This window comes from Alosa pseudoharengus, unplaced genomic scaffold, assembly GCF_046254945.1.
Source record: "Alosa pseudoharengus isolate Yale_2024_CS ecotype anadromous, Long Island Sound unplaced genomic scaffold, YU_APseudo_1.1 YU_APseudo_1.1_scf_9, whole genome shotgun sequence".
Taxonomy (NCBI): Eukaryota; Metazoa; Chordata; class Actinopteri; order Clupeiformes; family Clupeidae; genus Alosa; species Alosa pseudoharengus.
Window position 1 is genome coordinate 38,640,542 of NW_027468881.1, and position 13,109 is coordinate 38,653,650.

Genomic DNA, 13,109 nt, shown 5'->3' on the forward strand with positions numbered 1-13,109 from the left:
CCAGTGAACAGAGGATAACCCTCCAGCCCACTGACGGGTAAAAAGTCCCCAAACCCTAAAAAGACTTTTGTAGAAAGGTGGTAGTCCATTAAACTCAAGTCGCTCACTGTCCATTTGAAACAGAGCCGTGTCCAGGCCCAGCGCCCTTACTCTATGCAAGATAGTGTGAGCCAGCGGCCTCCAGGCCACAGTAGTCGAAGCAGTGAGCAGCCGCTGGACGAACTGAAATCGATATGTGTCCCTCCTGCTAGACAGGCTGACGAGTCCTTGTCCCCCATCATCCTTTGAGAGAAAAAGAACTGCTTGTGGGACCCAGTGCAGTTTGTCCCAAAAAAAGTTCACCACTTCCTTCTGCAAGCTTTCCAGTAGTCCAGCAGGGGGTTCCATACAGGCAAGTTTATGCCATAACACAGAGGCCACTAGATTGTTTATTATAAGTGCCGGCCCCCTATATGACAGTTGGGGAAGTAGCCACTTCCATTTCCCCAGGCGGCCTTTCACCTTATCCAAGACCCCTTCCCAGTTCTTTTGGACAAAAATGTCATTACCCAAAAAAACACCCAAATACTTAAACCCTTCTCTTTTCCACACCAGCCCACCAGGCAACCCCGAGCACCTCTCCTCCCACTCCCCAAACCAAATGGCTTCACTCTTTCCCCAGTTCACCTTCGCAGATGATACATGTTGAAAATCCAAAACAGTTTTATTTAACATAATTACATCATCTTTACCATTAACAAACACAATCACATCATCTGCATAAGCAGACAAAAAGAAACGATCATTACAATGAGGCAAAAGAACACCCCCCAAAACAGCACGAAGCTTGTGGAGCAGCGGTTCAATGGCAAGAGAGTACAACATGCCAGACATTGGGCACCCCTGCCTGACCCCTCTCTTGACTCTGAAAGGAGCACTCAGACCCCCATTCACTTTCAGCACACTTTCAATATTACAATAAAGAGCTTTCACCATATTCAGAAAAACGGGACTAAACCCAAAGGACGCTAAGGCTGCCCACAAAAACTCATGCTCCACACGGTCGAAGGCCTTTTGCTGATCCAAGGAAATCAACCCCATATCGATACCCAGATCATGCGAGACATCCCACAAGTCCCTTACCACATTCACATTGTCAAAAATAGACCGCTCAGGTATACAGTAGGATTGATCATTGTGGACGACCTGACCAATTACCTCCCTCAGCCTCAAAGCTAAAGCCTTGGACAGAATCTTCATGTCTGAACATAATAAGGACACAGGACGCCAGTTCCCAATGTCCCGCAGGTCACCTTTCTTGGGCAAAAGGGTGATAACTGCCCTGCGGCAGCTAAGGGGCAAACACCCCTCCTCCAGGCTCTCCCGCAGCATTGCCAGGAGATCCTCCCCAATGCAGGGCCAAAAGACTTTATAGAACTCAATGGGTAACCCATCAATCCCAGGAGACTTACCACTGGCCATGCCCATAAGGGCCTTTTCAAGCTCTGGGAGCGTAAGAGCCATGTCAAGCGCAGCATAACACTCTCTCGCCACTTTGGGCAGTCCAGTAAAGAAAGAGCTGGACAGGATATCACTCGACACTAACTCACAGTCATACAGCTTAGAGTAAAACAGTCTCGCATAGTTACGAATCTGAGCAGGCTCAGACAGGTCCTGGCCCGATTCGGACCTCAAACTATGTATCATCCTACTCTGACCATTTTTCCGTTCCAAATTAAAGAAAAACCTGGACGGAGCATCCATCAGGGTAACGCTCTGAAAGCGGGAGCGTACAAGTGCCCCCTGTGCCCTGACACCCAGTAGGTCAGTAAGTCTGCCCTTCTTCTCCTCCAAGAGCTGAAACTGCTCCGTGGACATCACAGACTTCTGCAAGTTCAAGATATCATGTTCTAAACCTTGAAGTGAGAGAATGATATCCTTAGTAACGCTTAAGGTATACTGTTGGCAGAAAAGCTTAATCTGAACCTTGCCATGGTCCCACCATTCCCGCAAGGAGGAAAAAGAGCCTTTTTGTAGGCTAAAAACCCCCCAAAAAAACATAAAAGCCTCCTTGAAATGGTCATCCACTAAAAGTGAAGTATTAAAACACCAATATGCACTCCCTGGCCTAAAAGCCTTAATTCTCACACTGCAAACTACAGCACAATGATCAGAAAAACCCGTTGGCAAAATATGACATGATACTAAACTATTGAGATGCTGCCTGAAAATGTAAATTCTATCCAAACGAGCTAAGGAAATATAATTCTCTCTACTATGAGTCCATGTGTACTGTCTGGTGTTCTGATGCAAAGTTCTCCATGTGTCCTGCAGATCATGGGTATTAATCAACTGTCGTACTGCCAGCTGTGAGGGAGTATGAGGTTCCAAGTGATTCCTATCCAATCGATCATCAACAGTGCAATTAAAATCACCACCCATAAAAACAAGACTGTCCGGATCCAGGTCACTGAACACCTCATCAAGTTTACTAAAAAAACGCACCCTCTCTGCCCCATTCGTTGGTGCATACACATTTACAAAAAACATGACACAGTCATCAAAAACGGCCCTGACTGTCAAAAGTCGGCCTGGAACTACTTCCTCTACGTGGCAAGAAAGAGGTATGGACAACCATGAGAATAAAATCGCCACACCTCCGCTTACAGAGGATTTATGACTAAAAACAATTTGGCCATCCCATTCCCTCCTCCATTCCACCTCGTTAACATTGTCACTATGAGTTTCTTGCACTAACATAACATCCGCCCGTTTCAGGGTGATGAAGTCAAATAAAGTTAACCTCTTCGCTTTGTCCCGTGCACCGTTTAAATTCAGGGTGCAGACTCGAAACGTATTCATCATACTGATGTCACCGGGGGCGGGGAAGACGACTCCCGTACCTGTCTCCTAAGCTTTGTCAGGAACTTTCGGAGGCGCGCAGTCTCCTTATTAGTGAAAGCACGCTCTCTTATCAGACGGGAAACATCATTAATAAATTGACCGCAATCGGGAAAGTACTGTTCAACCTGAACGTCACGCAGCCCTTTCGTATCACGTAGAAAGCGGCTTACGTCTTCTGCTTTATGCTGCATTGGTAGCCCCTCACCAGATGCGGCGAGGTCTCCCAAGGAGCAGTCCGACATGTCAGAGAAAACAGACTCATTATCGCTGTCATCAGTCGGACGCACCTCTTCCCTCTTTGCCTTACTAGCGTTCCCCTCCTCCTGCTCACTCTTTCTCTTTATCGGGATTTTAAATGGGACCATTTCAACATCTTGCACAGACGCCTGTGAGCCTGAAGCTCCAACGCCATCATCAAAACGAATGTCCTCTAAAGGCCTATGCACCGTATTACTCCCGCTTAACGCGGCAAGCTCCTTATTTATCAGGTCATTTACTGTCACGCTGGCATCAATTAAATCAGCCACCGGAGAGGTGTCATCTACGGCCACAGAATCATGTGTGGCCACAGGACCAAATTCAACTAGTTCTGCCCCAGACGGGCCACTATCCACTTCAACGTCATCCACCCCAATTCGCTCCGATGACAGACCGACAGCGGACGGGGGCCGAGTCGTGGAAGAATCATTCACAACTGGATCAGCCAAGCCACTTGCGGATTGGGGACGAGTTGAAGGGGAACCCTCACTCGGTTCAGCCAAGCCAGTCGCTGGCTGACCTGCACTGTCACTCTTATGTCTTGGGCAGTCTCGAACGACATGACCCACACCTCCACAGTGAAAACACTTCAGGGCTGAGTCCGATGTAGCAAAAACCACATACTCAAAACCACCAATTTTAAATTTAAGCACCAGATTAAGCTCTGCCTCACCGTCATTTAGCACCATATACACCTGCCTTCTAAACGACACCACATGTTTCAAAAGGGGCGATTTACAACCCAGGGAAATCTTCCTTATAGATGAAACCAGCCGGCCGAACCGCTGTAACTCCCGGTCAATCAGTTCATCTTTAATGAAAGGTGGAACATTAGAAATTATCACTTTCTTAGATGGGCAACTGAGAGGGAGTACAGGCGTCAGCGTGTTATTTATTTCCACACCTGTCGCAACTACCTCCCTTGCTTTTGCAACTGTACCAAGAAAAATCACAATCGCATTGTTCATGCGAGAGGCCGATTTAACATGTTCATGGCCAACAACGTGACCCACCGCCAAACTACATTCTTCAACACTTGCGGAACAAACAATTCTCACACCATGCTGTCTCGTTAAATGATCGAAATCCATTGTTCCCGCAGCAGCCCCGCTCCAAACAGGAGCCGCAGACTCAGCGGGAGAGCAAACTACAAAAAAACGCAAACTAAAAAATCTACAGTGACTGTAGAGTTAGCGCTAAATACAAAAAACAGAAAAACACGGAAATAAGACACACAAAAGTTAGAAGTTAGAAAGACAGTTTCAAAGAGATTCCACTCACGCTCAAGCACTCACGCCACGCTCCAACACTCACTCCGCACATGCGCAACGAGAGAGAGAGAGAGAGAGAGAGAGACGGCATGAGAGAGAGAGAGAGAGAGAGAGAGAGAGACGGCATGAGAGAGAGAGAGAGAGACGGCATGAGAGACTAAGAGAGAGAATTGAATTTTCAAAAACTCTTTATTACAATCTTAAAAATACATCAAGATCACCTTGACATTGTACTCAAAAAGTAAAAGTTAGGAAAGCTAATTAAAGTAATGTGCAATCTGTAGCTTATCATTCTCAACAATACACATCACGCTGTTGTAGCACCATTTTTCCTCAAAAACATCGAGAATCTTCATAGATTTATAAAAATGAAAATCAATCAACATACGACACCTTACAAGAATAGAAAACACCATTAGGATATCAACATTTGTATCCTGCTCAACTTTCCTTTTACGACTAACATATATCGCCATCTTTGCTTGCCCAAGCAAAAAGTTTAGGAGCTGACACTTGAAGCGATGCTTTTGTACATATTTAAAACCAAAAATGAAAATCTCCGAAGAGAAACTTTCATCAAACTTAAAGAAAAGTGTCATCAATGCAGCAAAAAGAGGTCTGAGCCTCTGGCAGTGCATAAAGGCATGGAATACAGTCTCCCTTACAGAACAAAAAGGGCACCCCTGATCAACCATCGGATTTAAAACAGAAATAAAAGCATTCACTGCTATTGCACCATGCAGAATACGCCATTGTAGATCGCCAGCTTTTTTAGTTAATGGTGACTTGTACAACGCTCGCCATTGTGGTTTGACATCATTTTCAACCTGCAAAACTTCACGCCAGGGTGTATCCACCCTCTTGTCCAGAGACCTTTTATTTAGGGAGAGAACACACAGTTTATACAATGATTTACTAGTTGCAGCTGTAGGACCCAGGAAAACTAAACTGTCTGGGAGTAAGTAGCAACCAGTGCAACCTGTTAAAACTGGAAATAAAGTAAGTCTGGGAAAGGGGTCATGGCAGTCAGGACTACACTCCCCCCCAAAAAAATCTCCAAGCAATTGCATCTCCTCCCCAATTAGGAGAGACCGCCATTTCCCAAGTAGCTGATCAACTATCCTAATGGACTTCACACCTAAGTGTTGAGCTAAAGTATGGCTATTACTGAAATCAGGACCAGCAAACTCTACTAAATCCCCAAGGGTTGTAACTCCAGAGCTGATAAACTTAGAAGTAGGTACCAGGGACAAATCCTGACTCACATCAAGAACAGAACCATGAATCAGAGGCTCCTTTAACAACCAGAATAATGAGCTTGTCTGTCGCGGGCGTTGTATTATAAACAGAGACCAGACTTTAAACAAATTCTTATAAAATGCAGGAAGCAAATTAAGATTCATCCTATTTGGATTACACCAGAACAAAGACCTATCTAAGCCCAACCCTTCAAAAAGTTGTAAAATACAACAGGCTGCAGCTTTCCAGCTTGAGTCCACTGATCCTGCAAGAAGACGCTGTACAAACTGCAGACGGAAGGCAGCAGTTCGACTCTGTAGATGAATAAGTCCATGTCCACCTTCCTCCTTAGGCAGATATAAAACACTCTGAGGTACCCAGTGTAGATTGTCCCAGAAAAAATCAACCAGGACTGACTGAATCTTCGGTAGCATGTTTGAAGGAGGATCCACACAAGCCAGCCGATGCCAAAGAGAGGATGCAACCAGGTTGTTAATAATAAGAACACGCCCCCTGTACGAAGTAATACTGAAAAGAAATTTCCATTTCTCTAGACGACCTTTAACTTTTTCAATTACCCCATCAAAATTCTTTTGAATAAAAACATCATCACCTAAGAAAACACCCAGGTATTTAAACCCACCCCTATTCCAAACTAAGCCATCAGGCAGACCAGGTTCGCCAATCACCCAACTCCCAACCAGCAAGGCTATGCTTTTTGACCAATTTACCTTTGCTGAAGAAACAACCTTAAATTCATTGCAAATTTTAAAAAGCGTGTCAACATCTCTCTGGCCATTAACAAGGACAGCCACATCGTCAGCATAAGCTGACAATTTAAAAACATCATCACAGTTAGGGATTTTCACTCCAACAATCTCCTTCCTCAACCTTACAAGGAAAGGTTCAATAGCCAGACTATACAGCATGCCTGACAAGGGACAACCTTGACGGACACCTCTGTATACCTTAAAAGGAGCGCACAAGTCACCATTAACCTTGAGAATACTTTCAATGTCACAATACAATGCTTTGATCATTCGAATAAAATTGGGGCTGAAACCAAAGGCTGACAAAGTATTCCACAAATAATTATGCTCAACCCTATCAAATGCCTTTTCTTGGTCAATTGAAACCACACCAAAATCCAGATTGAAGTATTTGCCAATATAGAAGACATCTCTAATGAAGGAAACATTGTTATGAATCAATCTGCCCGGCACACAGTAGGTCTGGTCAGGGTGGATTACCTGCTCCAAAACCTCCCCAAGTCTATTTGCTAAAACTTTAGACAGCAGTTTGTATTCAGAGCAGAGGACTGACACCGGCCTCCAGGACCTTATATCTGTCAGGTCTCCCTTTTTTGGCAATAAAGTGAGCACTGCTCTACGGCAGCTCAGTGGCAGCACCCCTCTGGTGATGCTGTCTCTCAGAACAGCAAGCACATCTGTGCCCAACTCTGGCCAAAAGGACTTATAAAAGTCTACTGGCAGGCCATCCACCCCAGGTGCTTTGCCACTCTCCATACTGTGGAGGGCTCTCTCCAGCTCCTCTAGGGTCAACACCCTTCCAAGGGCTGTATTTGCCTCATCAGATACCTTAGGTAGGTCACCAAGAAACGCCTCGTCAGTCGCCTGATCTTGTGGAATTTCGCTGTTATAAAGCTCCTTATAAAAATTTACTGCTCTATTGCGTATTTCTGGAGAATTAGAAAGGATTCTCCCATCTTCGGACCTCAAAGCATGAATGAACTTCCTCTGGCCATTCTTTACCTCCAAGTTAAAAAAGAATTTTGATGGTACATCCATCAGCTCCACACTCTGGAAGCGGGACCTGACCAGAGCTCCCTGTGCCCTCAAACCTAAAAAGTCAGCCAATGTTTTCTTTTTTGAGTTAAGAATTTCAGTGGGTGCCTGATCACCCGTTTGTTCTGCCAGATTTTGAAGTTCGATTATTTCCTCCTCTATTTTTTTCATTGAGATTGTTATGCTCCTTGTGACATTGGCTGTATACTCCTGGCAGAGTTGTTTTATTTGTACCTTGGCACAATCCCACCATTGCTGCAAAGACTTATAACAGGATTTCGTGGTTCTAAATTCCTTCCAGAAAAAAAGGAAGACTTCTCTAAAATGGCCATCAGCCAACAAATTGGTATTAAAGTGCCAGTAGGCACTTTTTGGTTTTACAAATTCTAGAAATAAAGAACAGAAAACCAAACTATGGTCAGAAAAGCCAACTGGAATTATTGAACATTTCCTGAATAGACTACGCTGATGTTTGAAACCATAAAACCTGTCAAGTCTTGCAAGAGACAAACAATTATTATATGAGTGTGCCCAAGTATATTGCTTCTGTTCACCATGAAAGTTCCTCCAAATATCACTAAGATCATTGGACTTCATAATCTCTACAAGCCGTCTACGAGAGGGCATGTGCGGCTCAACATGATTTCTGTCAATAATTTGTGCAGTACAATTGAAATCTCCTCCAAGGATAAGAATATCCTCTGAACAGCAATTTTTTATAACATTTCCAATAGTATTTAAAAACAGCATTCTATCTGTTGCCAGTGTAGGAGCATAAATGCAAATAAACACAAAAAAACGATTTTCAAACTGGGCTCTGACCTTTAAAAGTCTTCCCTCTATAACTTCTTCAACATCAAAAGTGATGGGAATAAAGGACTTAGAAAACAGAACTGCAACCCCACCACTATTAGAAGTACCATGACTAAGTATGGATAGACCATCAAACTCCTGAGCCCAAACAGCTGCATTAGACGCATCACTGTGCGTTTCTTGCATAAAGAGAACATCAAACTTATTCTGTCTGATTGTTTCAAAAACAGAGAGCCTCTTAAATGTTTCTCTTGCGCCATTTACATTTAAAGAAGCAACACGAAATTCACCCATCATTATAAAGAAAAAATAAAAAAATAAATATGGACCTATGCAATCAGCCATCCTAAGACACAAAGTGGAAAGGGTTTTTAACATTTGTCCTCTTTGGCATTCAGTAGAACATTGAGTTTTGTGAGAATCTTTTTTAGACGAAATCCCTCTTGATCAGTGATGCTACCATCACGCATAAATGCTCGTGATTTGGTCATAAACTGTTCAATGTCAGGAAAAAATTCGTCTACCTGGACCTTCCTAGAATGTTTTGTATCCTTAAGGAAATTCTTTATATCCTCCACTCTATAATTGCGAGTGCGATAGCCGCTTAGTCGCAAGCTGCAGGTTACACTACAGTCAGAAAACTCACTTTCACTCTCATTATCAGTCAATTCTATTTGAGCGGGTCCCCCTTTATTCTTTTTAACGCGCTTTCTTTTTCCTTTATTTGACGGTGCTTTAAACACATTATTGTCCTCCTCCAACACGGAGGTTTCCATGTCTTCCATGGCGGCGGAAACCTCCTCCCCATTAATGGCATCATCATTGCTCCCCTGACAGTTCTGAGAATCAGTGATAGTATCCCCCAAAAGTGTGGAAAGATCCTCCCCATCAGCCGATCTAACATCGTGATTTTCCCCATGCACTTGGAAAGAATTTAACGTTATATCTGGAGTTTGGCTCTCCGGCCCACTAGCAGAAGCAGCAGCCTCCCCCTCAGTAGCACCAATGTTATCACTCGGCTCGTTGGTCTCTTTAGACGCTCCCTCTGCCACATCACCCCTAGACTCATTGCTAATTTCATTGTTTCCACTATTATTCGTGTCATCCTTTTTATCAGGACACGCGCGCACGAGATGCCCCGATTGTCCGCAACCAAAACATTTCATAACGCTAGTTGTTGCATAAATCGCATAATTAAAGTTATCCACAGTCACATTCATTGTCAAGTCCAATTCATCATTGTTATTCTTAAGGATCATGTACACGAAACGCCTGAAGGACACTATATGTTTCAACAACGGGGATTTACTCGCAATCGGAATTTTCTTAATGGTTGAGACCACTTTGCCATAGCGCGACAGTGTTTGTCCTAGGATCTCATCAGAAATGAATGGGGGGACATTAGACAAAATGACTTTCTTGGAAGGCGTAGAAAGAGGGGCAACAGAGATAAAAACGCCATTTATCACCACACCATTCTCCGTCAGCTGATTGGCAAACTCAACTGACTTTAAGAAAAGCACAATCGCGTTGTTCATGCGAGATGCTGATATGATATTCTCATGACCAACAATTTCTCCAGCAGCCAAACTACAATCCTCAACACTGGCTACCGATGCTATTTTAACAGCATGACGCCGAGTTAGTTGACCAAAAATCTCTGCCATGATTCCAGCACAAAGACTGGAGGCAGTCGCTTTAGGGGAAACCCCCTGTTTATTGCCAGAAAACTAAACCAAGCAAATATATTTAGTACTCCAGCAGATAGTAATAGATAGAAAGAAAGGAGAAAGAAATAAAGTGAGAAATAGAGATTTAAACAGAACACTCGTTCGCGGTACAGCGACCGAACCACCATCCACTCACCACTGACTCCGCCCACTCACACCAACCATGCGCACAGAGAGCACAGAGAGAGAGGGAGAGACGGCATGAGAGACTAAGAGAGAGAGAGAGAGACGGCATGAGAGACTAAGAGAGAGAGAGAGACGGCATGAGAGAGAGAGAGAGAGAGAGAGACGGCATGAGAGAGAGAGAGAGAGAGAGAGAGAGAGACGGCATGAGAGAGAGAGAGAGAGAGAGACGGCATGAGAGAGAGGGAGAGAGAGAGAGAGACGGCATGAGAGAGAGAGAGAGAGAGAGACGGCATGAGAGACTAAGAGAGAGAGAGAGACGGCATGAGAGACTAAGAGAGAGAGAGAGAGACGGCATGAGAGAGAGAGAGAGAGAGAGAGACGGCATGAGAGACTAAGAGAGAGAGAGAGAGACGGCATGAGAGAGAGAGAGAGAGAGAGAGACGGCATGAGAGACTAAGAGAGAGAGAGAGAGATGGCATGAGAGAGAGAGAGAGAGAGAGACGGCATGAGAGACTAAGAGAGAGAGAGAGAGACGGCATGAGAGAGAGAGAGAGAGAGAGAGACGGCATGAGAGACTAAGAGAGAGAGAGAGAGACGGCATGAGAGAGAGAGAGAGAGAGAGAGACGGCATGAGAGAGAGAGAGAGAGAGAGAGACGGCATGAGAGAGAGAGAGAGACGGCATGAGAGACTGAGAGAGAGAGAGAGAGATGGCATGAGAGAGAGAGAGAGAGAGAGAGAGAGACGGCATGAGAGAGAGAGACGGCATGAGAGAGAGAGAGAGAGAGAGAGAGACGGCATGAGAGACTAAGAGAGACAGAGAGAGACGGCATGAGAGACTAAGAGAGAGAGAGAGAGACGGCATGAGAGAGAGAGAGAGAGAGAGAGACGGCATGAGAGAGAGAGAGAGAGAGAGAGAGACGGCATGAGAGACTAAGAGAGAGAGAGAGAGAGAGACGGCATGAGAGAGAGAGAGAGAGAGAGAGACGGCATGAGAGAGAGAGAGAGAGAGAGAGAGACGGCATGAGAGACTAAGAGAGAGAGAGAGAGAGAGACGGCATGAGAGAGAGAGAGAGAGACGGCATGAGAGACTAAGAGAGAGAGAGAGAGAGACGGCATGAGAGAGAGAGAGAGAGAGAGAGACGGCATGAGAGAGAGAGAGAGAGAGAGACGGCATGAGAGAGAGAGAGAGAGAGACGGCATGAGAGAGAGAGAGAGAGAGAGACGGCATGAGAGAGAGAGAGAGAGAGAGAGAGACGGCATGAGAGACTAAGAGATTTTTTTTGATTTTTAAGAACTTTATTTACAGACCAACTAAGGATATCAGTACAACCAATAAATACAAATGAAAAAAAGAACAACATAAATCGTCCCAGAAAGGGGTTACAAAAAAACCCATAGGCCTACAATAGGCACCATCATGCTGAACAAATCATGAACCAGTCACACAGCCCCTCTGGATTGTCCAAAACACACTGTCCTTCACAGCTCAAGCATGTACACAACTACATACATAGCATATCCAAACAGCATTTCAGATAACAAAAAAACAACAAAACACAAGGAAGACTTCCTTGAAAAGTATCACAGCATCATAAGTGACAACGCGAGACAGTGCATTAGGCTACACATGACACCGGAAATAAATAAATAAACAACAATTCATGCAACCCCAAAAAAATAAACAGTGGAATTCAGCCAAAACACTGACCCGTCTTGTGACCATGAATGAGTACCGTTTTTAATTTGCGAACAATGTTTTTCAGACGGTAAACTTCCCTTTGCTCAAAAGCCCCTTCCCTCATAAGATAGCAAGCATCGTTCACAAACTGTGCGGTATCATTAAAATAATTCTGAATTTGAACCCCCCTTTTCCCCTTAGTTTCAGCCAAGAACTTACTGATTTCTTCAGCACTATAAATTATAATCATGCTCTCATTAAAAGAGTATGAACCACTGCTCGAATCAGTGGAGTAACCATCGCTTTCTGTACCACTGCAATTCGACTGTGACTCCCGTATTACATGTTTCTTTACGTCTTTCTGACAACCGTCCAGACTACTCTTCCTTTTAGGCACTTTAAACACATGTTTCAACTTCCATCTCACCACTCACATTAGACTGTCCCGTGTGGCCTGAAGCAAGCCCAGCAAGGGAAGGTGTAGTGGGCCCACTCGCAACCGCGGGTGACCCCCCGAGCTCACTTTCAGGCACGGCAACATTTCCCGGTGGATCCGCTGCGTCAGACACAGCCGACTCCATCGTTACACCCAAACTGGTTTCAGCTGAAGCGGACTCGACCGCAAACGCTCCCACCTGTTCAGGCTCAGTTACCAGAGGCTCCGCGGCAGATACCACCGCCACAGACCTGGTCCGTTCAAGCCCGGCTGAGGCAGACTCCTCCACCTCAGGCCCAGCACTTAGGGTTCCGGCCGCAGCAGACTCCTCTGCCACAGACCTGGTTCCCTCAGACTCATCTACGGCAGATGCCACCTCCACGGAAGCACCCGCCTCGACACCGCTCGTAGCAGACACCTGCTCACCAACACCCTCCTCGTTATGCTCAGCCTTATGGGGACATACGCCAATGCGATGACCTATCCTACCGCAACCGAAACACCTCATGACTGTATCCGACGTTACAAAAACTGCATAGACACAGCCATCAATTCTAAATTTAAAAGTCAAATCAAGTGTATCACGTTTGTCTAGAACCATGTACACATGTCTTCTGAAAGAGACAACGTGCTTAAGCAGCGGTGATTTACACCCAAGGGATATTTGCCTGATCGGGGAAACCAATTTTCCATAGCGTGAAAGCTCACGACTCAGGAGTTCATTTTTTAGAAAAGGTGGCACATTAGAAATCAGTATTTTCTTCGACGGCAAACTAAGGGGGTGCACAGGGACGAGCTCGCCACCAAGCACAACGCCATGACGAACAATTTGGTTTGCTTTTTCCACAGTGCTCAAAAAGAGAACAATG